At 40.5% G+C, this 26,648-nt stretch overlaps 1 long non-coding RNA gene across 2 annotated transcripts in view; it reads left to right on the top strand.

Moving 5' to 3' along the window:
• The first annotated feature begins 9,176 nt into the window (after window positions 1-9,176).
• The window catches only part of LOC109284918 (uncharacterized), a 117,658-nt gene continuing 100,186 nt past the window's right edge, over window positions 9,177-26,648 (top strand). The window contains exons 1-4 of one of the 2 annotated variants that reach the window (XR_002092537.2): window positions 9,177-9,442; window positions 11,205-11,444; window positions 16,566-16,640; window positions 18,023-20,175. This is a non-coding gene — a long non-coding RNA (uncharacterized LOC109284918). The remainder of the gene's footprint in view (window positions 9,443-11,204; window positions 11,445-16,565; window positions 16,641-18,022; window positions 20,176-26,648) is intronic. The other variant, XR_009459841.1, reaches the window with a different exon arrangement.

Below are 26,648 nucleotides of genomic sequence, written 5' to 3'. Positions count from 1 at the left end.
TGGCGTGCCCAGGCAAAATCCAAATTGGAATTACAATCAGGAAAGGGGGCAAAATTCAATACGAATGCTAAAAGACAGCATTTTAGAAGGATTAAAGAAAGCAGGAGACAAAACTACAAACTGGTCCAAAGTGACAGCTACTGTTCAGGGTCCCGAAGAACACCCTTCAGACTATTTTGAAAGACTCTGTAAAGCTATACGTCAGTATGGAAACATGGACCCCGAGACACCTGCCACTTTGCCTGTGTTAAGACTTGTGTTCATAAGTCAGGCTAGCGAAGATATTAGAAAAAAGCTTCAACATAACACTGAGGGTGTTGAGGGCAAATCCATGACAGAAATCTTAGCCATTGCTACTAAAACTTTTAATGGAAGGGAAGAAAAAAAGAAGAAAGAAAAACAAAAAGAAGATCAGTCCAACATTCGCATGTTGGCAGCAGTAATACAGCCCACAAATGCCTATAGAACCAATCTGCCCCGTGGCCCGAGGCCCTTTGTGCCTAGGCAACTGGGCCGTACCTACCAACCGTATGGGCCCAACTATGTCATTACTGTAAACAGGAAGGACACTGGAAAAGAGAGTGCAAGTTAAGACCAAAAAGATCCCCAAGTGATAACCCTGAAAATCAAAAATTCAAGAACCCTCAGTTCACTGCTGTTACCCCAGATCTTGCTCAAAACCAATGTGACGACTGACGTGATGAGGGAGATTCTACATGCCACTTTCTGCAACTATCCTCTGTCCAACCTAAAGAAGTCACCCTAAACTGCAGTGCTCAAGATCCCCTAATACCCTTAAAGATAGAAAAACACGTCTACGAGTGCCTGCTAGACACAGGGGCAACATTTTCCAGTATTTCCAAAGGACATCTTTCACCAAGTGAAAAACAAGTCACTGTTATGGGAATTGAGGGAAAACCCTTCCGTTGCTCATTTTCACAACCCACGAATATAAAAATTGGCCCCCTCTCAGCAGAACACTCTTTTCTTCTAGCAACTGGCCCTGTTAACCTTCTTGGACGGGATCTTCTTTGCAAACTACAAGCCACCATACAGTGCTCACCTGGCGGAATTATTCTAACGTTTCCGTCCTCCCTGGTCCCAATGATAGCCACAGTGCTTGCAGTTACAGAAGACTCGAGCTTGCAGTCTCTTCCCCTTGTTCTAAAAGAAAGGGTACCCCCAGAGCTTTGGGGCCTCACCTCCAGCTCGGTGGGACTCCTAAAATCTGCAGATCCTGTCAAAATTCTAATTCGTACCAATCTTGAGCCACCTAAAGTACCCCAGTATCCTTTGAAAGCAGAAGCTATTGAGGGACTCAAGCCTTTAATTGAAGATTTTTCTAAACAAGGAATTTTAATTCCCTGTCAGTCCCCCTGTAACACACCTATACTTCCAGTAAAGAAACCCAAGCCTGGTCCAGACGGGAAACCTGTGTATCGTCTGGTTCAAGATCTCAGACAAATTAATAAGTATGTCATTCCTCGACACCCGATTGTTCCTAACCCCAATACTATTTTAACTACAATACCCCCTGACACTGCTTTTTATACCGTAATAGACCTCTGTTCTGCTTTCTTCAGCATCCCCATCCACCCTGAATCCCAATATCTTTTTGCCTTCACCGGGGGTTCTTCTCAGCTGACCTGGACAAGGTTACCCCAAGGATATGTAGAATCTCCCAGCATTTTTTCTCAAATTCTTCACAAAGATTTGCAAGATGTTACTTTTCCTAACTCCTCATCCCTTCTAATATACGTGGATGATTTACTCTTATGCTCTGCCTCATCAGAAGCATGTATTCAAGACACCATCATTTTACTGCTGACATAAACAAAACACTGGCCAGCTGCCTAAAAATAAAATAAAAATTCCATACCCCTTGACACCCAGAAAGCTCAGGACAAATAAAAAAAATAAATCAGACCCTGAAACAAAAAATTAAAAAGCTATGTGCTAAGAGCGGGTTAAAATGGACTAAGATTCTCCCACTAGCCCTTATGTCCATCAAAACTACCCCCCCAAAAAAACTAAAGCTCAGCCCTTACAAGCTGCTGTTTAGACACCCTGTTCCCCAACATTTCCCCTTGTTACCAGCTCACACTTCTTCTCTTTTAGGCGATGAAGGACTCACCTCCTATATTTTATCTCTACAGTCTCAGTTAAAATCTCTCCATAGATATGCTGCTTTAAGCCAACCCCTCCCTGCCGGTGTCCCAACACATCACATCCAGCCTAGAAACTGGGTATATATAAAAACTTAAAAATGGTCTCCCCTTAAACCTAGGTGACAAGGACCGTATCAAGTCCTCCTCACCTCCCACACCACCATAAAAATAACAGAAAAAGACAACTAAATTCATTATACTCATACAAAAAAAACAGAAGTTTCACCAGAGCTCAGGATCAGCTCCAACGCGAGCTTCCCTGACCTAAAAAAAAAAAAGCCAAAAAAAGACGACTGCGGACTTCATAAAAACACCACACGCCCACCTGACCGCGACAAGGATAAGCCAAAAGCAGACAAAAAAATAAAAACAAACACCTCCTGGACCTACAGCCCATTAGATAATATAAAACTCAAACTAACCAAGGTCCACTAATAAACTGTCACCCTTTTGGGGTCCTGCCCAGCCCAGAAAACACCAAACTCCAAGTACTACATCCTCTAGACACTTTTGGATCAGCTAAAACCAAACACTTTAAAACTATAACATGTCCCAAAAGATCAGTTATTAAAGCTGCAGGGTTGTGCATACTGTTTGTGCTGATTTTGGTTATAATATGGTTTTTATAACTATGTTATTTCTAATCTTTCTCTTTACTGAAAAAATAAGTCTCTCACAGGGGTCGGCTATAGCTGCCAGTTGCTGCAGATGTGCTAATCCTGATGCCCGAGGTTTTCCTGTCTGGATAAGCGATTCAATCAAACTCTCTGATATAGACAGGAAGGTCAACATTGCCCGTTGATGTCCTCCCTCACATTGCTATAGTTCAGCAAAAGTTCGGGTATTTACTTATAAAACAGAATATTATATAAAGCCTAGCCACCCAGTTTTCAAACAATTTACAGAGTCTCCTCAGGCTAAGACTACTCTTAAACCTAATGTTGCCCACATCTCTAATAATAATATATACCTCCAATACGTTGAGAGAGCCGCTAAAGCAGAAAACCAAAATAATTGTTAGATATACAGTCATTTTCCTCTCCACACTCAAAAAGACATTCCTATGACTCCCATCCCCTTGGGCCCCATCGAGTCACTTTTAAACCCCTCTAATAACCAAGCTTAAAACCAAAGTCAACAGGAGTTCCTTTTAATAAAGCCTGTTGTTAAAAATTAATATTTCTATATAAACTGCTCAATATCAGACTACATTAATTTAGACACAAGCATATGTCACCACTATTTTACTAATTCTAATAAAAAAGACTGGCATAATAATAACACAACAACTCCTACCTATTACAGCTCTTACAATGATTTCTACAACAACAAAAATTTAACCAAGGACACTAATCCTATCTACACCCCCATCTCCTCTTTAAATAATACCTTGTGATATTGTTTATACACTGATACCTCCCGGGAACAATGCTTCTTCAATAAAACTACAAATCCTTCCTTTAAATCAAAGGATAAACGCGGGGTGCTAGGGTTAAAAAACGGGGGCCAAATACCTCCTAAATATTCAAACCGCGCTGCTTTAAAAAAACAATACTGGATCTGTGGCTCCCACGCCTACCATAAAATCCCTGCCAAAAAAAAAGATATCTGCTATCCGGCGATGCTAAAACCCTCTACGTCCTTTGCCACACACCTTCCACGGGGCAGGTAACAAAACAAAAAAAATTTACAAAAAAGCCGTAATATAATAAATAAATATCAAAAAACTCCGCTTACCAAAAGAGTGTTAGTCGGGTGTTCTTTAACAGGTATAGTCCCAGGAATAGACACTGCTTGTCTTAAAAGATTTACACTTCGCCTACAAGCTGTGATAAAAATCATGGCTCATAAATTCAATAAAGATCACAAAAAACTCTCAAAGGCCATTGCTGCCTTGGCTAACACCCAAAAAAAACTCAGACAAATAATAATTCAAAACCATATAGCCCTTGATTTTCTCCTCGCTGCTCAAAAAAAAACTTGCGCAGTTATCAGACCAGAATGTTGCGTTTGGGTTAACAGTTCTTTTACAATAATACAAACCCACCTCAATAATACAGCTGTCCATATCCAAAAAGCCGAAAATATAACAAAAATCCCCAAAGATACATCTCTTAGTTGGCTCACAAATTAGTTGCCTTCCCTTACAAGATGGCTTAAACCTTTTATATTAAGCTTAATTAAAATTGTTATAACTATAATCTGCCTGTTATACTGTTTTCAGTGTCTATGCTCTCTAGGACAACAGTTTATACAAAAACAAATAAAAATATATGGTCAGTTTATACAAATATCCAACATCAATCATCAAAACCTAACCCCACAAAAAGTTAAATACCTAAAAGTGTGTTCCAAAATTTCCTCTAAAATATTAAAACAAAGTGAGGAGTTGTAGTCCGCAGGTTTGTCATTGCCCTGAAATAGAATAGTTTTCTGAAAGCATACTGTTAGGTTTACAATAATTTGGATTTTTAAAAAGTATTAGCTTTACAGCTGAATACAAGGCATGACCTGTAGCCTAGTAATGCAGCTGACCACAAGACAGAATGATAGCTAGGCCTTTGCTTGTGTCAAGTAATCATTTTAACTACAACAAGCATTTTCTGAGTTAAAAAGTGAATCTGTGTCTGTGTGCTAAAAAAAATCAGCTACAGCTAGAAGTAAGATAAGACAGAGAAACCATTGTTTGAGCTTACTGGTTGTATCCTTAAAAAATATCTTCTACTGTATAAGGTTTTGCTAACATAATGTTACTGTTACTTAACTTTTAGCTTTTAAAAAGTGCTAGTTCAGCTTAATAAAAATATGCTGTTACAAAGATTTGTAGGGCACCGCCCCAAGTATTGCTTTTTGTTAACCATATAATCTTGCTTTGTTATAAAAAGTATAAAAGATCGCCTCACCCTTGAGGGGGGGCCATTTTGCCTTTTGCTGGCTTTATGGTCTTTGCTCGAGCAAATAAACAGCTGTCTTTCTTTACCCGCGTTGTCTGTCAATCAAATTACAGCTAGACAACGGACCTTAGGGAGGTTTCTCCCACCACACCGGCTTCCTGCTGCTGTGTGCACTCCTGGGGGGAATGCTGTGGGGGGCAGAGGGTTGTGGACCTAGGTCCCTAGCCCCATAGCTCTGGCAGCTGCGGTCCTACTCCAGCAGGGCTGGGGGGGCAAGGGGCTGTGGTTGGGGAGTGAGGGGCACCAGCAGGGCTGGCGGGGCTGTGACTTGGGAATGAGGGGCCTGGACCTGCATCTCAGTGAGCTAAGGGGCAGGGGGAGCTCTGATTTTCCATGATAAAAAAACCCATATTCAAATACCTTGCTTTAGAGGTACTTAGAATTTATTTTATTATAGTTATTGAGATGCTAGTGGGCTTCCAAATTTCTTTAAAATTGTAAACATATTAATAAAACATTGTGTTCAGTTGATACCTATATATATAGTGGCATTTCATTTTAATCACAGGCTTGGGGTTTCTTGTCAGAGAATTTGTAACTTTTTTTTAATCAGGGAAAACCACGATCCCTGTTCATGGCACTGGGGAACTTGAGTACGTTACCTGAATCCTAAATTTAGAAGTGAATAACAATGGGGACATAGATATGCTAATTTATACTAGGTGAGAATCTGAACAATATATTTAAACCAAGAGTCAATAGGTTCATAAATAGTGAATTTTCATCACTCACATTTATCCTGTCATATCTCATACTCCAGTTGAATAGAGCTTTGTGTTAACCCATTGACATTAATTGAACTATTTGAGGAGTAAAATATTACTCACTAGCCGCATCTACATGGGTGCTTAACTGCAGAATAAACTAATTAGCTGCAGAGTAGTGCATCACTGTCTACACATGTGATGCTATTAGGCCACAGAAACTAATTTATGCTGCCATAAGATAGTACTATTTTATGGTGGAGTAATTAACTGTGATTAAACACACATGTAGATGCTGACCATGGAAGTAAATTGTGCCCAGTCAGCCCAGCCAGCAGAGGGCCAGACTCCTGTCTGCTGCTTAGCCACACAGCTCCATTCTTTCAGCACCCTCGTGCCCCAGCCAGCTGCTCCACCTCTTGATGCTGCCACCCAGAGCCCGGGGCTGACCCTCCTGTTCTCCTAGCTCTGATATAAACTGCTCCACCCCAGCTCAAATTGCTGCTGATCCAGACACATGTGTGTATGCTGAACTCAGGAGTAGTTTACTCCAGCTCAATCTGCTCTGGAGTTTATTGCTTCAAATTAATTGCACATATAGATGCACGCATTGTGAGTAACAGTGGCAGTATCTGGCATTGAGAAGGGAGAAGGATAAGTCAAGTGTGCTGTTCTCCAGAAACAATGATTAGGAGTCTTGACATCTTACATAAAGTCCAACTTTGGAAATGGATTAGAACAGTAAGGATGTGAAAAAAACAGCAAGATAGTAAAACCAGAAACAAGCATGTGTTCCATCTGCCCCTGTAGAATTTCCAAATTTCAAGGTGTGTGTGTTTTAAAGGCCAAATTAATATGTTCTTCCATGTTGGTCCCAACTATAGGACACATTTTGCTGTTTTTTTCTAAAAAAAATATTAGCCCTAAATGAATAATTTAAAGTTCACTTGAATAATAGTTGCTGCAATATGCAACTCATATATATTAGGGTTAAATAAAGATTCTTGTCACTTACCCACACATCTGTGAAAAGGAAATATGACACAAATAACTGATTCCCTATGTGTCATTGTTTTACTCAGTCTCAGAGTTAATCATCTCTTTTTTTTGTCATCTGGTTCTGGATTACACCAGGAAGTAGAATGATATAAGCTATAAAATTCTTTTAATCACCTGGCTATAGCAAAGGTAGAAAAAGGGAACCTAAGCTTGATGCTATATCAATAACAAGTCACACATTTTAAGAAGTGGCTCTACTGCCTCCTGATTTACCCTTTCAGCACAGGATGTAGGATATGGAAGTCAGGAGATCATAGATCCTATCCATGGCTCTGCTGCACACCTGCTGTCTAACACATGATGCATTATTGAAACATTGTGCTTCTGCTTCTTAAATAAGTGAGCACAGGATGAGCTCTGAGGCTAAATGAATCTTGTAAAGCAGAGGTGCTAAGTACATGGGCCTGAGGGCCCTGATCCCCCTTGGGAAGAGGACTGTCATTTGAAATGAGTAAAACTTTCCCCATGTCCACCATCTTAACCCCCTCCCCACACTACCACCCCAGCAAGAATAAAAGTCAGTGCCTATGTTGTAAAGCACAGTGAGTTAACTGCCAAGGGAAATTATAATTTTAATGTATGTCCCCAAATGTAATTCAAATGAAAATCTAAGGTCCTTCCATTCTAATGGCCCATTGGAAAAATGTGGTTAAGGCAGGCCAGTTTCTATAGCTAGTGGCACACTAGGTAATAATGTAGCTGGCATCACACCTGGCCACCTTTGACTCCCCAGCCTGAATGGCTTGTCTTCATTTTCAGGTGGGTTAACTGGGATAGCTTTTCATATGAATTCACAGCAGGGCTTGAATTTACATCTGCAGAGCCATAGCAAAATGCCATAGGACTGTTATCCCACCCTAAATAATACTATGAAGTATTCAATGTTTGCATTGTAAAATTAAGCTCATATCGTTAGTTGTTTGTAGAAGGAATGCAGATTGACCTAATTGACTAGGCAGTATTAATTCAATCTTCATAATACAATTTTGAGAACGTATTGGTTAAATATTCCTTTGAAGCCATATGAGACTTTAAAAATAAGTGTGGTCACACAAGTTAAAACAAAAATTGAAAGCAACACCTAAGAGTCAATGTAAACTTTTCCAGTGTTTTGCAGAAGATTTGCTATTCATGTTGTTTTTAGTCTACACAGAATCTTAGTAGCTAAAATCTCATGATGAGAGAACCTTTTCTTTTGAAACTTCCTACGTAATTTTTCAGCAATAAACATTTTAGAGGAGATTCATTTCAGCATCCAAACTTTAGCGTGCTCACCTACATAAATCACTGAGTGGTTTGAAAATCACCCGTCACTTGTAGGAAACCAGAGGACTTAAGATGTGAAAGAGAAATTCATTTCTTCAGCTACAGCAATAGATCAATTTCAGGGCATAAATATAGGCAGTGTACGTGAAGGGTTTGAATTTAGCCAACCTACATTAATGGTAGCTAAGGCTTTTATGTCAAATTGAATTAGCAAACTTCTTTTGAGTTCTTATACCAAATCAAAACAAGATTAATAATATCTTTCCTGTAACTCTTGAAGCATTATACTCATCATTTTGCTGAATAGTTGCCTGCAGACTGAGGCCTATCTGTTATTCTTTCTGATGGTTTTGTTGCAAACTATTCTGGTTTACTTTTTTCTGTTTTTTTAAATTCAGAATGCCCATTTTTTCATGAATAGATCAATGTCATAATTCCCATTAAGGTCGCCAATGAGAATATATAACATAAGTATGATTTCATCTCTGTTTTCATTACTTTCTTTGTAACTGAGCATTGTATACTAGTGAATATCTATAACAATTCTTCATCCACCACTTTTGTTCTCTCTAAACCTAGATTTATAAGTAAAAGGTTTCAATGTTGGATGTCTTTGTCTGTGTTCAGAAATGTTATTATGACTAGTGTAAAAGTAGTGGCAAAGCAACATAACATTGATGATGCTCTTTATGTTTTCTATGAAAACTGTCTTCCTAGGCACCAAGCGTAAGCCAAGCTAGCAGTAGCAATATGAGAAATCATATCCTATTTACAAGGAGCAAGCAGCTTTCCTATGACCTTCAGTTCACACACTTACTGTGCACCCCTCCATTATCCTCTGCTATGTAACCTGTTCACAGGTGATTTAGGTGGACTGATTTGCTGCTGTCAGTAACCTCTGGTTTCTGTATGAGGTGGAATAAGCCTAAGGGAAAGGGTGGGATGGTGTGAGAGGGATGTTTGAAAGCAAGGTTACACACATGCTGTAAAAACATAATGTATAATCTTTCATAGTAGCTCTATAATTTTTATCCTCTCTGTTCATCTGACAGAAAGAAAAACTGCAAGCTAATAACAGCCCTGCAACAGAACCAATTGAAGGAGATTATTTTTATCTACAGGTTAAAATAATAGGAAAGCAGGGAATATGCAAAGAGCAGAATGTAGCTCTGACATGAAGAATTAGTCACTGTTGGAAAAGCATTGCTTGAACTGTTGAAGGAAGAGCCTTGCTGTCCATAAAAGCAACACAACAGAAGCTGTACTTCCACATGATCTTGAAAACAGAGTGGTGAGTTATTTTTAGTTTCAGAGGACTTATTTGAAGCATTTTTGAGAACTCACTTAAAGCAGCAGCAGAACTGGGCCATCAGTGAGTGCTTTGCAATCATCTCAGCTTAGCTTTTTTAGAAAATGACATGCATGTAGGATCAAGATGAGAAGGTTGGCTTTTAAAAAGCAAATATGTCTGTCCTGCTAACCTAATTTTTCATACTTTTATATGATGATTATGGTAATCTCTTTACAAGATGAAGCTAATTATTTCTTTAGAATTTGGTGGCTCAGTATTTTTGTTAGAATACAAATAGTGTTATTTGTTAGGGTTATTTGTTGTTAATGAGGATTCTGTAATTATTGTACAGTGTCTGGCAGTTATTAGAATCTTCTTTTGTAAAATTAACCATGTAACAACACCCAATCCCGCCCCCCCCCAAAAAAAAATATGCCAGAAGCATTGTGCTACATGCTTTTTTCTGCTTATTATAATCTCATTAATAATATCATTTGTTTATTGGCATCAAAATGTGAAATTGTACGCTATGCATACCAGCTTTTTCTTCCAACAGCTTTTTTTTCCCACCGGCTATTAGAATCAAATCCACACACATGTATATTCACTGCACAGATATATTGTTATACAGTGGCTCTTTACTACAGAGTGCATGATATATAACAACATCCACACAAGCTTTTTGATGTGTTCTCTAAACTTCACCGCTACTTGTTAGGATGGCTGTTTATTAGAATCAAAAGTGCTGCCCCCAATGTGATTCCAAAAAGTGGTGAATACTGTATGAAAACAGTATTAAAAGAATATCATTAAAGTAAAATGCTCATAAGTTAGGAGATGAAAGAATTGAGGTTACCATTGCAACTTTAACTTGACTCTTTTGTGCATGTGGATTATTATATAGTCTTTCTAAATATGGTCACAGTTTTTCAGCCATGGGCAGGAGGTAGGGGAGGAGAGGAGAGTTAACCCCTGTGGCTGAGTGGGTAGGAAACTTGTTCGGGGAGCAGAAGACCTGGCTTGTAGAGAAAAAAAAGTAGTTCTTCACTAAGTAATCAATTTATCAACAGTGTTCCTTCTGTGCACTGAATAAGGCAAACGTAGTATGTGATTGTGTATTTAAAAGTTGTACCATAATGGGCACGTCTACATGAGACATTTACTGCACTTCCCTAATTAGCGCCACAGTAAAACATTACCATCTACACGTGTGGTGCTCTTAGGACACAGTAAACTAATTAACTCCTCTGTAGGATAGTACAGCCAGACAAATACTATCCTAAGGTGGAGTTATTCACTCCGCCACAACACACATACAGACACTGACAGGGCTGGCTGGGGCACAAGGGTGCTTTAGTGTGGGTGCTGCCTGCCAGCTAGCCCCACATGATAGCATCCTCATGCCCCAGACAGCCCCTCTGCAGCAGTTGAGCTGGGTCAGAGCAGCCCCAAGCTGGCAGGCGGACCCCTGGGGCTCCCTGCAAGCTTCAGCTCGATGTGCTGAGGTCCTGGGTACCTGTGCGAACAGCACACCTGTATGCAATAAACTCCAGTGTGAACTGTGCTAGAGTTTATTCAGGTGCGTCACTCACATGTGTCCATGTGCCCAGTGAGTACATACAGATGAACCAAACAAAAGTTACACAGGTGGCTTTAGATCTGCCACGTCTAGCTTTTGAGAGCTAGATTTAGAAACCTTCAAATGTTATTTTTAATGTAGAATTTTGTAATCTGTGTATGTGCATGTGTTTTCAAATACCAGAACCTCGGTCATATGGCATCCTTCTGGCAACTATGCGGATCAACGTGGGATGAAATAAGTCACCAGTACGGTTGGAACCTACAGATGCACGACGCTAGACTTCAACAATTGACTTTAGACAATTTGAGCTAATGGAGTAGCTGAGACAAACTACTTAATACTACTAAGTGAACCTTTACAAGAAGGAAGTGAAATACTTTGCTAGGGGATTTCTAGAAGTTTGCTGGCAGCAGAGTAATGGTGAGATTCAAAAATGTTTAGCTTCCTTCCAAACTTTGGCTCTAGTGGTCCACAGACTTTTCTGGCCATACCCTTCAAGTATGAACTTTTTTCTCCCATCTGCTTCAAATTATGCATATCCTCTCTCTTCTCCATGTCTGTCTCATCAGTCCAATTACATCTTCCATCCCTAGCTAATACTGGTTTTTACTCATTAGCCTTTTCACTCCAATTCCAGTGTCCTTGTCCAGCAAGCCTTAATTTTACCAAGAGCCATGTTTCAGTGTCCCCATCCTCATATAATCTCAGTCTCCCTGCACCTACCTTCCAATAACTTCTGCTTCCTTTTTCTTTCATCAGACAGAGAATCCCAATCTCATTCCGTAGAAAAACAGGTTGGGAAGGGACCTCAAAAAGTGACCAACCCTTTCTCAAGCCAAGATTGTCTCCATATAAACTGTCCTGGGACATAAGTTGTCTGTTCACCCTCAAAAACTTCCAACCTCTAGGCTTGAGATTGCACAATCTCTCTAGGCAATCTGTTCTGGTGTTTAACCAACCTCAAAGTTAGAAAGTAGGACCTCTAAATCCCTTTGGTGGCAATTTAAGCCCATTACTATTTCTTCTGTCTCCTATGGACACAGATAACAGTGAATCCCTAACTGTTTTATAAATATTTTGACATTTGAAGTGTGTTATTAAATCCCCCTTTCAGTTTTAGCTTCTCTAGCCTATATACTCCAACTTTTCCCAAACTTTTATTGATATAACATGGTTTCTTGAGCTCTAATACTTTTTGCTGCTCTCCTCAGGCGTCTTTCCAGTTCGACCACACCTATGCACACCAGCATGGTACACAAAGCCAGACACAACATTACAGTGCTGAAGATTGCATAGGAATTATTTCCCATGACTTACATACAATATTTCTGTTAAAACAGTCAAATGCTATTAGACTTTGTTGCAGTGATGCATTCTTGACTTACTCACCTTGTGATCCACTACAATTCCTATGTCTCTTTTTGCAGTGCTACAGCCTACCTAGTAATTCCCTACTTTGTATTTGTGCATTCGATTGCTCCTTCTTAAATTTTTCCTGTCCTCTGTTGTGCCTGCTACCTAACCATCTTGGTGTGATCCACAGATTTAAAAAATATAGGTCCAATTCCATCCTCCAAACCATTCATGAAGATATTGAACAGTACCAGTTCCAGGACAGGATCTTAGGGAATCTTTCCATTTTGACATTGATGACTACTCTTTGAGTAGGATTATGCAACCAGTTATGCCTCCACTTTACAGTAGCCTAATCTGGACCATATTTCCTTAGCATACTTATATGAATTGTGCAGGATACAGGTCTATCATATCCATTGCTCCCCCTGCATCCACAAGACCCAACACCTTGTCACAGAAGCAAATTGGGCTCATTTGCTCTTGACAAATCTATATTGTCTATTACTTATAACTTACCCTCTAGGGGTGTGTCCCCACAAGCTTGCACGTGCAGTTTGCAGTGCTGCAAACCACATGCACCGCACATGTATGCATTCATTATGCTGCTAATTAGAGATCCCGGTGTAAAAAAAAAAAAAAACTGTGGCAGAAAAAAAGTGTGGTGGTGCATATGGCTGCAGTGTGCACTGCCCAAAACTGGAGCCTGACTGGCCAGAGGCACAGTTTAGCTGCTGGCCGGGATCTGTGCCCCCAGATTAACACTGCTGTGGCCCTGGAAGCCCCTCAGGAACCCAGGTAAAGCTACTAGGGCGAGTCCAGCTGCTGGCTGCAGCCTCCCCACCCAACCTGTGGCTATCTGCCACATACCAGAGCATATGTGCAGGGGCATACCCAAGGACGACTAGCAGTGGCACAAATATGTGCCACTGCTATTTGTCCCCAGGGAAATGTACATTGCCACTCATGGGGATGCACCCTAGGGGTTTACAGTACAATTGTTTGATAATATGCTTTTTGTTAGACATCAAAGTTATGCTGGGTGCATCTACATGCGACACCATGTCACCGTAGCAACATGCTATGGCAATGTAGTGTCAGCAGGCAAACACCCTGATGCCACAGCTATGTCGCCGTAGCAACATGTTCTGTTGTTATAGTGCACTGCTACGGTGATATAGCATCTCAAAATAATCATGCACCATTACTGTGCCATCATTTATTACTTCTAAATGACAACACAGTAGCAACAGCACCATAGGGGCACATGTAGATGCATCCACTGACTGTTCTATAATATCATGGGTTCTTCTCTTTTTTTCCTTTTTTTTAAGATGGGCTGTCATCTGATAGTTAGCGGGGGTTTTTTGGACTGAAGTTAAAAAGGAGCAGAATATGTAAGCCTTCTTGGCTTCATTTAGATCCTTTGTTAGTTGGATCTCAGCTTGTTCCTTGGCTTATCCTTACATGCTTACACTATACTCTTAACTCATTTTTTGTGGCAAATGATCCAACAACTTAAGGTGAGAGTGCTTTTTAAAATTCAGGTCTTTGAAAAGCTCATGGTTTAACCAGGCTTCCTATTCTTCTTTAGCCAGTACCATAGCACTGCTCCAGGTGCTGACTTGGAGGATAGGAGTTCAATAAAAAATGGCTGCTAATGGCAGCCACACAATCACAATTGTGATCATTGTAACAACTGGAAGTCACTGATACCCATGTGCGTCAGGATCCCAGCCACATCCCTGTGCCACTGTCCTTAGTGTTGGAATAGCTTGCTCTTATACCCTTAATAGTGTCTCTTTAAGGAACAACCAACTGTATTGAACTCTTTTCTTTTGAAATTTTCTCCCCTGGGATCCTGCCTACCACTTCTCTATGTCTTTAAATATCTGCTTTTCTGAAGTCCAACATTTTTATTTGGCTGTTCTCCTTTCTTTGGCTTAACGTCATGACTACTATCATTTTGTTATCATTGTCACCTAGGCTGCCTTCCACCTTCAGGCTCTCAAATCAGTTTCTCCTGAAGACCTTCTTCTACTGGTTGTGAACTTACTGTACTCTCGACACACTCTTGTGTTACCTTCTAGCAGATATTGTGGTAATTTAAAGCCCTGAAATTAGGATGATTTAATTAGTTAAAAAATTATATTACTTTTATACCAGAAATCCTTTCTAAACAACTTATACACGTCCATTTCAATATTCCAATCATTAATGATCTCAAATCTTATTTATCCTGATTAGACCATACTGGGACTACCAGGTCTTCCTGCTTATACTGTGCTCCTTGCTTTTACATGCATTTTAGATTTGATTAGCTGATTATCTTGCTAGTTTCCCACTCCATCAATAAGATTTCCCTTATTCCCTCCTATTCCTAGGCCTTTATTCAAGTTACCCTATCCTTTATTTACCTATGGGTTTTGTCTTCACCCATCTTGAATCTATTGTTTAAAGCTCTGTTCACTAGGTTAGAGCATCTATTGGCAAATATGCTCCTCTCCTTCATTAGATAGATTCATTTCTCTGCACATAAGGCTTTTTTAGGATACCGTTGCATGGCCAAAGAAGTCAGAATCTTGTAAGGGACACTGTGACCCTGATTTTATTCCAACTATTAGGCATATATATGAATTGAAGTGTCTAAGACCTATTCTATTCCAGCCAGCTCAAGTCTCTGAAAAGTAGTTAGTTCAAACGATGAGTGCTTCCTTGCTGTTTTTTGTCTCAATATTAAGGGTATTATTGTATGCTATAAAAGCAGATACCTTAATGGCTGTTCAGGCACTTGAGCAGAGTGAAATGTTTATCCTTCATTTCCACTAACTCTTCAACTTTCCCTCCTGCCTATAATTTCCATTGGGCCCTGTAACAGTTTTTTGGTTTTTCTTTGTTTTGTTTTGGGTTTTTTTTTTTTGGCGGGGGGGGGGGGGGGGGATGGCAAGGGGAATCCCAGGAACAGATTTAAGCATAAATGCTAATTGGGGAAATTAAAATATTTGATTCCAGTGGCAATGATGAACATGGCAAAGTAAGAAGAATTTGCCATTAAAAAAAACACAAGAAACACTCCATCTATTTTTTCAGTTCCATTTCAAATCTCTTAGCCTCCCCAGTGTCCCTCAATACCTCTAACTCACTTTCAGATTTCTCAGGCATATCTTTTTCTCAATATGCTTTGTCCATCTGTCTATCCCTCATGCTACTTATTCTCTCCTCTTCACACCGGCACTCAATTATTTTTCTCATCTAGACTGAGCCAGAACACTGGATCCAAACACTCTTGAAATATGAGTGAAGGTTTCAAGTCTAAAATTTTAATTTACCACTCTGAGTTTATTCTACAGTGTTAATACTGTGCCTACTCTTGAACAAAATACTTATGAAGCAATATTGTGCAGTGCCAGTTAACAACAAATTTTGGCCCCAAATATGTGAACCACAGGTATTTTTATGGATAAAACCAGGTAGGTTTGGTTGTCATCCCATTAAGGTATTTGTGTGGTGGCCTGCAGTTCTTTTGATATTTCTGATGTGAAGTGTGATTAACAATCAAAAAGTAAATCTATACATTAACTGTAGCCACCTTTATTAAGTTGATGCAAACAGAACATAAGAATCTGGCATAAGAAAATCATTCCATTAAAAAAATGAAATTGATGGTTATTTTTCATTATCTAAGAACTAGAGAAATGTATTGAATGGTGTGTTAATCTTTTAAATCATAGTAGCTATGCCAGTGAGACAGAGCTATTTATTATCTGTCCTATTTTCATAGTTGAGGTTTCCAGCTTGAGTGGAAGTATAGAAGAGGCCAACGTTTTACTCTGACTTGAAGCAGCTGTTAATGCCACTTCAAAAACTAATTATTACTCGTCAAAACTTTACACCCCATTGACTGTGTCTGTAAACTAGCTAAAATGATCCATTTTCAGCAGTTTCAGCACTCAGGAGTTGATAGATGTTGGTACAGCACTCTAAAGTAAGTCTCCCTTTTAGAGCAAAATGGCTGTCAATACTTGCAGATTGAAATAGCTGAATGATGGGAGCACATTGACTGTTGGCTGGACAAGCAGTGATTCAGACTGGTCTCCTGATAACATCTTACAGCACAAACCCAGGTGACAAACAATATTTAAATTAAAATCCCACCAATAAAATTATCTTGTCTCCTTCACTTGCAAGGTAACATCTTGTCTTCTTTGAAGTTGGCAACCCCAGGGATGTTCTGAAGTGTACTTGCTGTCTGTGGCATAAAAGGTAAAATGCTGATACCATATAAAAAGAGCCAGAGAACTGCAATTCTTAGATTGCATCTCTGTGCATGGGAGACAAATAAATGAGAAGGGAGCTGATTATGTTGCTAAGGGTTCTCATTTAGCAGAGAAGGAGTTTTCAACCTTTTTTGGTCTGTGTACTTCTGGGGGCTGGTAGAGAACCGGGGAGTCCCCTGGGGCCTAATCAACACCCCCAGGGGTATGTGTACTCCTGGTTGACACCCCCTGCAGTAGAGTAATTCCTATCTAGTGAGATCAAATGCTCCTATGGCTCACCATTGGTCAAAAAGCAGAGTTGGGATTTCTGTCTGTCCTTCCTTCCACTTTAATTTTTTTTTTATGATTAGTGGGGTTTTTTTTATTTCTTCTTGTCATGGAACGGGGTCCCTAAGGATAGCTGCGTTACCCCTAAGGCCCCTCGACCATGCCAATTTGGCCTGTAGAACACCCTCAGTTCTCACCCGCCACGTTTTGATGGATTTATAGTATAGGAAGGCTGCCTTTAAGTCCTCTTGGACATGGGTTGATGGACTCTCTGGGAACCCCGTGGGTTCCTGGACCCCTTGTGGGTCCCGCTTCAAAATAGATGTCACAGGACACCCCAGCCTTATGGGCTATATGCATGGCTCCAACCACCCCTTTACCATGCCCCAAGCCTTGCAGATGGTATTGACGGTGTTCGGTCTGGGCTTTGGTATGAATTGGCCCCCTTGTCCTCTCAGGGCTCTCCGCAGCCTCACTGGCACCTGGGTTCTCCACAGCCCCTGTCTCTGTGCCTCTCTGGTGCCGGGGTCTGTGCCCCCCAAAATGCCATACCCTCTCCGGCGCCGGAGTCCCCACATTGCAGTGGGCCCCCAATGAGGCCTCCTCCTTTCCCAAATAGCCTCACCCAAACCACCGGTCTTATAAAACAGCAAGCAAAACATAAGCCCCTTGACTATAACATAACACCAGCTGCCCAGCTATAACATAATTCAAGCCACACAGGGCGTGCTCTGCCTTTTAACAATACTGGAAGCTGCACCTGCAGTCAGGCCTCTCCCCTTTGCTTCCTTTGGGAGAGCTCCTCCCCCCTTGGCTGCTAGCAGAGAACTGCCTTTCTGGCTTCAGCCCTGGGCTTTATATATGAGCCAGGCCCTGCCCCTTCTGGTCAGCTGACCGCTGGCAGGTGTGGGCCAACTAGGTCATCCTGGCTGCCCTGGTAACCAGCAGCTGGGGCTCCCAACTGACTGTAGTTCCAGTCCTTAAAAGGAGCAGGACACCCTATTGCCCTGCAACACTCCTATTGTCATTGTTTTGCATAGAAAACAATTTATGAAACCTCAGAATGTTTCATGAAATGGAATTTAATTACTCTCTGTCCAGGCCTCACCATCAATGGAGTGCAAAGGGACTGACCTGAAGAAGAGGATCTGCTACAAACACTTCAGTGGTAAAGTGGCTATTTATTGGATGAGTGGCCTGAGTTCTGTTGGGAAATGGCTTGGTTCTCCACTGTATTGTGTCTTATGCGCTCATAAATTGTATGTCAAAATTTAAATCGGAGCCATTGCCATTCATCTCCATTTTTCGCAGGCACAAGGTAGTGAAAACCCAAGCCCAAAGAGTACGCTATGGAAAAGCGCACACATACACACAAATACATAAAATCCAAATAAATAAGTATGAAACTAAAAATGGAGTCAGTTGTATGGGTCACTTTTAGATTTCAATGGCCCTAAATTGAAATGATGTGTCTTAATATTTGAGGTTTAAAAAGAGACAAGTATTTTGTGGGTGTTTAACATGTATTCTTTTTTCAGATATATATATATATATATGGCCCAGGAAAAATTATATGCTTCTTGTTGTAGAATCCAGAATATTCTATAATGAAACAAATATTCAATTTAAAAAATTCATAATAACTGAACTATTTTTCCAAACCTAACATGTCCCTTAAATCTTAGTGTGACATCTAAAAAAAAGTTTAACTATTTTTAAAAAACACTAAACATGAGTTCAGCTTTGTTAAATAATTAATTTTAGAGTATCAGATTGGAGTATAAGGGAAAAGGTTTTGTTTTATAGAAAGTCAAAATCACTTTTAGAGTTTATTGACCTATTTAAAAAAATAATCCCCTCTGGTTTGAGAGAAAGCATGAGAAATATTACCAAATGCCTTTTGCATTAAGCAAATGTATGTGCAATTTAAAAAGGAAGTACTGAGGGCAGATGCATTTCAACTTAAGTGCTATCCAATACTATTTTTTCTATCAAAATATTAATCATATATACAGATATATGTATAAATGTATAAAAATGCAAACTGTTTACCTAGCATATTTAGGACAAAACAAATGATTACATCTGTAGTAATTAATGTGTATGGATGGTTACAATAAAAATGCTGATGCATCTCAAACTATAACAAACATTGTACCATGCTAAGAAAACAATACACCATACCGTAACACACTATCAAAGAAATGATATGTAAGTAATGGATCAAAGTCCATTGAGAGTTCCCAAACTCTGGTGTTAGAAATCCCTTCTTTCTTCCATTTCAAATAATTGCAACTTTTTTGTTTAGAGCTTATCTAAGAAGCTTTAGGGAGATGAGTGAGCAGGTACTTAACAGGACTTGTGTTAAACATACACAGTTAGTTCAGGTGTTGCCTTCTGGCAATTTCTGTGTGTTCTCTTATATTAATCTTTGTAATTTAATAGCTCTAAACAGAGATGATAATTATCTTAAACAAAAATGCCTTTTATGTTTAGTCTTTAGCACCTTATGTTTCACTTTCCTTCTAGTCCATAAACCACACGGACAAAACTAACCTCGGTCAGAAATGTAAAATTTAGTACTTTTGATATTGCGACACAGGTTATGATCAAAACTACAAGGCCCAGTCCAATTCCCAGGACTTAGCATTCCAATTTATTTTTGTGGTAGTTTTTCACAATATCTGGGAAACTTTTCTTAGTACCTTGTTATAAAAATTGGATCTAATCACTTATAAGAAAGTGCAAAGTACTGTCTTAATAGTTTACTACATCCAACGCTGAAAAAGTAGGTATCAATCTACCACTGAAACAGTAGTTAGCACTGCTGATTGTGTATAGCCTTCTTCTGGATATGATGTGCCTAACACTGACAGAGACCTGTATCTTTTTTTGCCCTTGGTTAACACATGTATTGCTTCATATACCAGTAATGAGTCTTTGAAATTGAATTGATCTAAAACCAGACTTTATTGTTTCTCAGGTGAGAAATAGACAGAGAACAATTGGCCTAGGCCACAAAGTTCAGATTTACTTTGAATTAAAATCAAAACTTTCTTAAAATTAACTTTTTTAATTTATGTGGCAACCAATTTTTTGTGGTGGAGAACAAATTAAAGAGACAGCCTCTGTCCTGAGGGACTTGGAATCTAAGTCCCGTGTAGACTGGCATATGAGAACAGCCCTATGGTCTGCAACTCTACTTTACAGCTGGAGGATAATCACCTAACTTGAGACTCTCCACAATGACTAAGGTAAGAGAGGAAAGGAAATGAATAACAAAGAAATCTGAGTTAATTTGGGTTGTTTTGTGCATATCCTAATCACTGGCATATTTTAATTCTTTGGTTTTGCATCTTATTTCTAAAGTTTTATTGTAGTTTTAGGCACAAGGAAGAAGAGTTAAGGAATAAAGCAGCCAAAATGGACTTTATAATCCAGTTCTTTCCTCCCTCTTTCATCTCACTTACCTCTGAACAGCTCTTTTGAGGGGAAGCCTGGTGTCCTGCTAGCCTTCACCTGCATTGGAATTTACTTGGCCAAGACCATAACTGGCCATAGGGAAAATGGTGCCCTGAGCGAACTTGTATTTTGCTGTCTTCCCCACCCCCCAAGCAAGCAGTGCTGCTGCAGGCAGAGGCAGGTGGGATGCTGGTTACAGTCCAGTGGAGAGGTGGAGCAGCGTGGTGTACCATAGGTGGGCAGGTAGGCACTGCTGCTACTGTGTGTGAGCAAGGTAGGCAGACTGGTGCAGGTACTACCCCAGCCTCATGTACCCAGTCTGGCTCCTCCTGAGTAGCAGCTGCAGGCAGGGGGCAGGCTGAACTAGGCACTGCTTCTCTTGCTTGGGAAAGGGATTGGCCAGGGCAAGGTGGGGCAGGAGGAGAGCACTTCAGTGAACATGGGCTGCTCACATGTGTATGTGTGCATGTGCTTGGTGGCCCCCCCAAACCAAGTACGTAGGTAGTTGGTATTTAGGTTCTTAGTTATTAGGTGTACATAAAGGAGAGAGATGTGGATTTTCTATTTGGTTAACTATTTTTGGTAGATGGCCTAACTTTTTAAGAGTATTGTAACAAATGACCATTCAGTGGTGCATATTTTGATTATAATTTGATTTATAAAATATTTTGGAGCCAAGTCTATAGGTATGTATAAATAAATAAATAATAATAACATGGGATTAAAAAATAAACAACTATTCCAATTACAACAGAAGCTCTCTGGAACCATGGAAAAATGGAATGTAAACAGAGCTGCATGATTTTCAGGGTGGCGTTTGGCACAGCAGTAAATCTTGCAGGTACATATACCTGTCTCTACAGTTTGACCCAATCATCCTATAGTATGCCGCTTTTGGAATCAGAGAACAGAAGTCAGGCCATCAGTGTTACTGTATGTAAATTCCCTCCCCCCATACTCTAAGTGCCTATTCAAATAGTTCCAACTCTGCTTGAATATCTATTGGCTTAGAAGGGTCTTAGATCCTGTGTTTCAGCAAGCTGTTATCATAGGGCATCTATACACGTGCTCCAAGGGTGGGGGGTGCTTTCATTAGAGCAGTGCTTTAAAGTGCCTGGAGCATCTCATGTATCAGCATCCCCATGCTTCAAAATGGCAGTGGGGGCACTTTACCTAAAGCCCCAAAGTTCAGGGTCTCCAGTGCACCCACCCCACCCTCCAGCACTGGCTGGGCAACCCCCAGAACAAGCTCCCTCCACTCCATCCCCTCTCCCATTCTGAAGACAATCCTGAGGCTGGGAGGAGTGAAGGACTGGCCTAGGGGAGAGTGACTGCAGACTCGCAGCTGCTCTAAACTTCAGCACAATCCCCCAACCCCTGGGACCCAACAGCAAATGTGTGTTGGGTACAAGGGATTGCTGTAACTCATGGCACTCACTGCAAAGTGCCATGAATTACAGCGTGGAGCAGCAAATCTGTCTGTGCCCTTTGAAAAGTGCATTAAAGTATCTATATGTGATATGCTCACAGAAGGAGATGTGGGAGATGTGGACACGCTGGAGGGCAGGGAACAGCTGCAAGCAGATCTGGACAGGTTGGACAAGTGGGCAGAAAACAACAGAATGCAGTTCAACAAGGAGAAATGCAAAGTGCTGCACCTAGGGAGGAAAAATGTCCAGCACACCTACAGCCTAGGGAATGACCTGCTGGGTGGCACGGAAGTGGAAAGGGATCTTGGAGTCCTAGTGGACTCCAAGATTAACATGAGTCGGCAGTGTGACAAAGCCATCAAAAAAGCCAATGGCACTTTATCGTGCATCAGCAGATGCATGACGAATAGGTCCAAGGAGGTGATACTTCCCCTCTATCGGGCGCTGGTCAGACCGCAGTTGGAGTACTGCGTGCAATTCTGGGCGCCGCAATTCAAGAGGGATGTGGATAACCTGGAGAGGGTCCAGAGAAGGGCCACTCGTATGGTTAAGGGCCTGCAGACCAAGCCCTACGAGGAGAGACTAGAGAAACTGGATCTTTTCAGCCTCCACAAGAGAAGGTTGAGAGGCAACCTTGTGGCTGCCTATAAGTTCATCATGGGGGCACAGAAGGGAATTGGTGAGTATTTATTCACCAAGGCGCCCCTGGGGGTTACAAGAAACAATGGCCACAAGCTAGCAGAGAGCAGATTTAGATTGGACATTAGGAGGAACTTCTTCACAGTTAGAGTGGCCAGGGTCTGGAACGGGCTCCCAAGGGAGGTGGTGCTCTCCCCTACCCTGGGGGGTCTTCAAGAGGAGGTTAGATGAGCATCTAGCTGGGGTCATCTAGACCCAGCACTCTTTCCTGCTTATGCAGGGGGTCGGACTTGATGATCTATGGAGGTCCCTTCCGACCCTAACATCTATGAATCTATGAATCTAAGGTAAGATTCTGAACGACAGCCAGCATGGCTTTGTTGCAAGTAGGTCTTGTCTTATCAATCTCATCTCCTATGACCAGGTCTCTCACCACCTGGACATGGAAGAAGAGGTAGACATTATATACCTAGACTTCCAAAAGGCTTTTGATTTGTATCCCACAATATCCTTGTGGGAAAACTGGAAGATTGTGGGCTCAGCTGCTCAGTGGTTCAGTGGTGGGAAACTGGCTACAGGGTAGGACCCAGAGAGTTCTCGTGAATGGATCTGTGTCATCCTGGCAAGAAGTGGCCAGAGTAAGGTGCCCCATCTGGGGGCAAACAACCCTTAACATACATACAGGCTTGGTGGTGACAGCTTAAGATGCACCATGGCCAAAAGAGACCTAGGGGTAATGATTGACCATCACATGAATATGAGCTGTCAGTGCGAGATGGTGGTCAGTAGCACAAATAACACACTGGCATGCATCAACTAATCCATCTCATGTAAAACTAAGGAAGTAATACTCCCACTGTACTCGGCACTGGTGAGACCACAGTTTGAGTACTGCATCCAGTTCTGAGCACCACACTTCAAGAAAGACATGGAAAAACTTGAGAGGGTCCAGAAAAGAGCCACCCATATGATTAGGGACTTGCAAGGCAAGTCATACAAGGAAAGGCTGGGGACCTGGGCCTCTTTAGCCTGAGGAAGAGAAGGTTGAGAGGGGACTTGATAGCGGCTTACTACTATATCAGAGGAGTGTTTCAGGAGCTTGGTGAACACCTGTTCACTAGGGCACCCCTGGGAAAGACCAGGACCAATAGATACAAACTCCTGGAAGGCCGCTTCAGGCTTAATACCAGGAAAAACTCCTTCACAGTCAGGATGTCCATACTGTGGAATAAACTCCCTCCAGAGGTGGTGCAGTCACCTACCCTGGAGGTTTTCAAGAGGAGACTGGACAGTCACCTTTCTGGGGTCACCTAACCCCAGTTGTTTTCCTGCCTAGAGTGGGGGGTCTGGAACCAGTGATCTGCAAGGTCCCTTCCAGCCCCTAACAATCTATGAATCTATGATGCAAAACCAGTTGAAGGTATAATTCGTAATATCATATCTTGACCAAGAATTTCTAAAGTAGCTAAGTATTGGGAATGTCTCAGCTTTGAGGAGCCCCACATAAACATTTTAAAGCTATCATTAGTCATTTGCAGAGCCCAACCTGTCACTTACGTATGTATTCAAAGAACATAGGAAGTAACTTATTGGATCAAACCACTGGCTTATTTAACCCATTTATCCTATCTTTGACTATGGCAGTAGTGGATGCTTTAGAGGGCGAGCATATGAACAGGGTATATCTAGAGTGATCTCCCCAAGCGTACCTACTTGAGAAGCCACTGCACAGTGGATACTGTGCATTTATTTAGTACTTGTATAATCAAGTACTAAATAAATGGGCAGTAACTGGAGTTACTGTGCAGTAGCGATGACGAACAACTTTTTAATGATGCTGCTCTGCAGTAGCCTAATAATAACACACAATAGCATATTAGCACTGTTTGTGTTGTGATGTGCTACTATGTAGTAATATTTTGCTACTGCGCAGTTAGCATGTTGTGTAGACACACCCCCTGTTACACACTCCCTGGCATCCATCATCATTCTGGATCCAGTTCCAAACCAATACATCTGCAGATTGCCGTATCAAATCTTCCATCTTTGTAAAAAATTGCCATTGGTAATGCTTTCATGTTTGTGCCTTTTTCTATTTGCATTGCTATATAACATGACATAAATTTAACTGTTTGTTAAAAAAATCAAAACAAAAGCAAAGCCATTTTCTTTCCCCCTCCTAATTTCAAGTTACCATGAAAGCTGCTCAGTCAGCAAACAGATAAATGTACTTGGAAAGAAAGTCTCTTTAGGTTAGGTGACAGTGAACACTTTTCTTTTTTTTTAGGGCAACTATCCAAATACTCATTTGTTATAAGCTTTTGTAGCCAGCAGCTTTTCCACACAGAGCTGAGTTGACAGGTTTGCTCCTGAGATAATCACAAACTTCATTCTTCTGGGACAAAATTGCTTCTGACAGTATAAAACCCAGGACATCTTTGATGTAAAATCCAACCATAACCCATGAATGGCAAGGCTGCATAGTCATCCCATTCAACACAAAGTGTTTGTAGTGAAAAGTGTTCTTAGAGATGCCAGCTGAATGGAGTGAGCTGGTAAAGTTTGTTGGCTCGCCAGTCTGTAGTGCTAACTAATAAATCTGAATATAACCATACACAAGAAGGGACCTCAAATAAGGGTGATTTCATGAATATCTCTATAATAGAACAGGTCTATAATTTTATACAGTACTTGCATGGAGAACATGTAGATTACTATTTTTTTTAATGTACATGTTTTAAAAAGGCCAGTGGACCATCTAGTATCCAGTCATGTATTTGTGTTAATGTATATATATCCCGCTTTGTTTCTATTTCATATGTATGATGAGAAAGCACAAAAATGCAGTGCCTTGAATAAAAATACTTAAGAAGCAGACTGCATGTCTCTAAGTATTGATAGCTAGCCTTAGACAAAAATACAAACCAGAACTTAATCCAGCAATAATTAAATTCCCCTTTGTGGTCTGGCCAAGTTATCAAGTATAGAGAATCAAATTACCACGTAATATGCCACGGGACATATTTTGATAAAAAGCTATTTGCTTCTCTTATACAATTAATAAATAGGTGTTTAAACATAAAATATAGAATGGGCATATTGTGCTTATGCTGTAGAATACATATAAGAATGTATTATTATAGCAGACACATTCTCCACTGTTGTCATCATCCAGGGCTTTTCCATGAATTACTGCTTACTTTGTTGTGCAAAATGATTGGGTAAGACCTATAAGGTCTGCCTAAGGAAAGAGGAGTGTCCTTTTGGGATATAGTCCTTCCTGGAACTTTCTTTGGAGCAACTATCTCGATAGCACTCTCTACCCAAACCAGTAGTGAAACAGCACCAGGCATCAAAACCAATAAGCCAGATCTTCCGCTAGTACAAATCAATGGAGCTTCACTGAAGTCTGCATTACAACTACGATTTACCGCTGTTGAGAATCTGGCAAGCAGTATGAGTCTGGACATGCAGTTATCTTCATCCATAAATTCTTAAGAAGTTTGATGCTGTTATGATAATTTCACACAATATTGTTCTTGTGTTCAGTCTCAAAGCACCCCTTCTAAAATATAATTATCATTGGTGCAATAATGCAACTGACTGGCACATTCTCATTTGTGCGTGTGGCAGTTGCATTGTCAGAGGAGAATTCGGTTCCATACACATATGAATTCCTATGTTAGGATTTAAAGTATAATTTAAAAAAATGTAAGATACTCTGGTGTATGTCTGGATGAGCTTTTCCATTTCCATACTGATGTAGAGCACAATACTCATGATGATTGTTTTGTTTCTCCCAGATCCCTGGGAATTAATACATGCACTTTGGCAAAATTCTGTAGATTGTGTAGTCAATAGAGACACGGTGATATAGGGAACAAATTGTGATGTTGATCAAAATGATCAATCATCAGTGCCTAGCAAATATGGTGCAGGGTACATTTGCTTTAAATTACTTGCAGAAAGAATTGAATTAGGAATGTAGTAGGAGAAGGGGAAACACAGCTTCCCTCCAGGAAGTCAGCACACTTTTTTCCTCCCATGTACAGTCTTTGAACAGTCACAGAAGTCAATGAATACTTTGTTCAATCAGATGGCTGACTCCACAGTTTTTGTAAATGATAGATTTTGGTAACATGAGGGATATTTTAATTATAAAGACTTTTTCTTTTTGTTTTTCATGTGTCATTGTG

The sequence above is a fragment of the Alligator mississippiensis genome, chromosome 2, assembly GCF_030867095.1.
Source record: "Alligator mississippiensis isolate rAllMis1 chromosome 2, rAllMis1, whole genome shotgun sequence".
Taxonomy (NCBI): Eukaryota; Metazoa; Chordata; order Crocodylia; family Alligatoridae; genus Alligator; species Alligator mississippiensis.
This window is presented reverse-complemented; position numbering and strand designations above follow the sequence as displayed.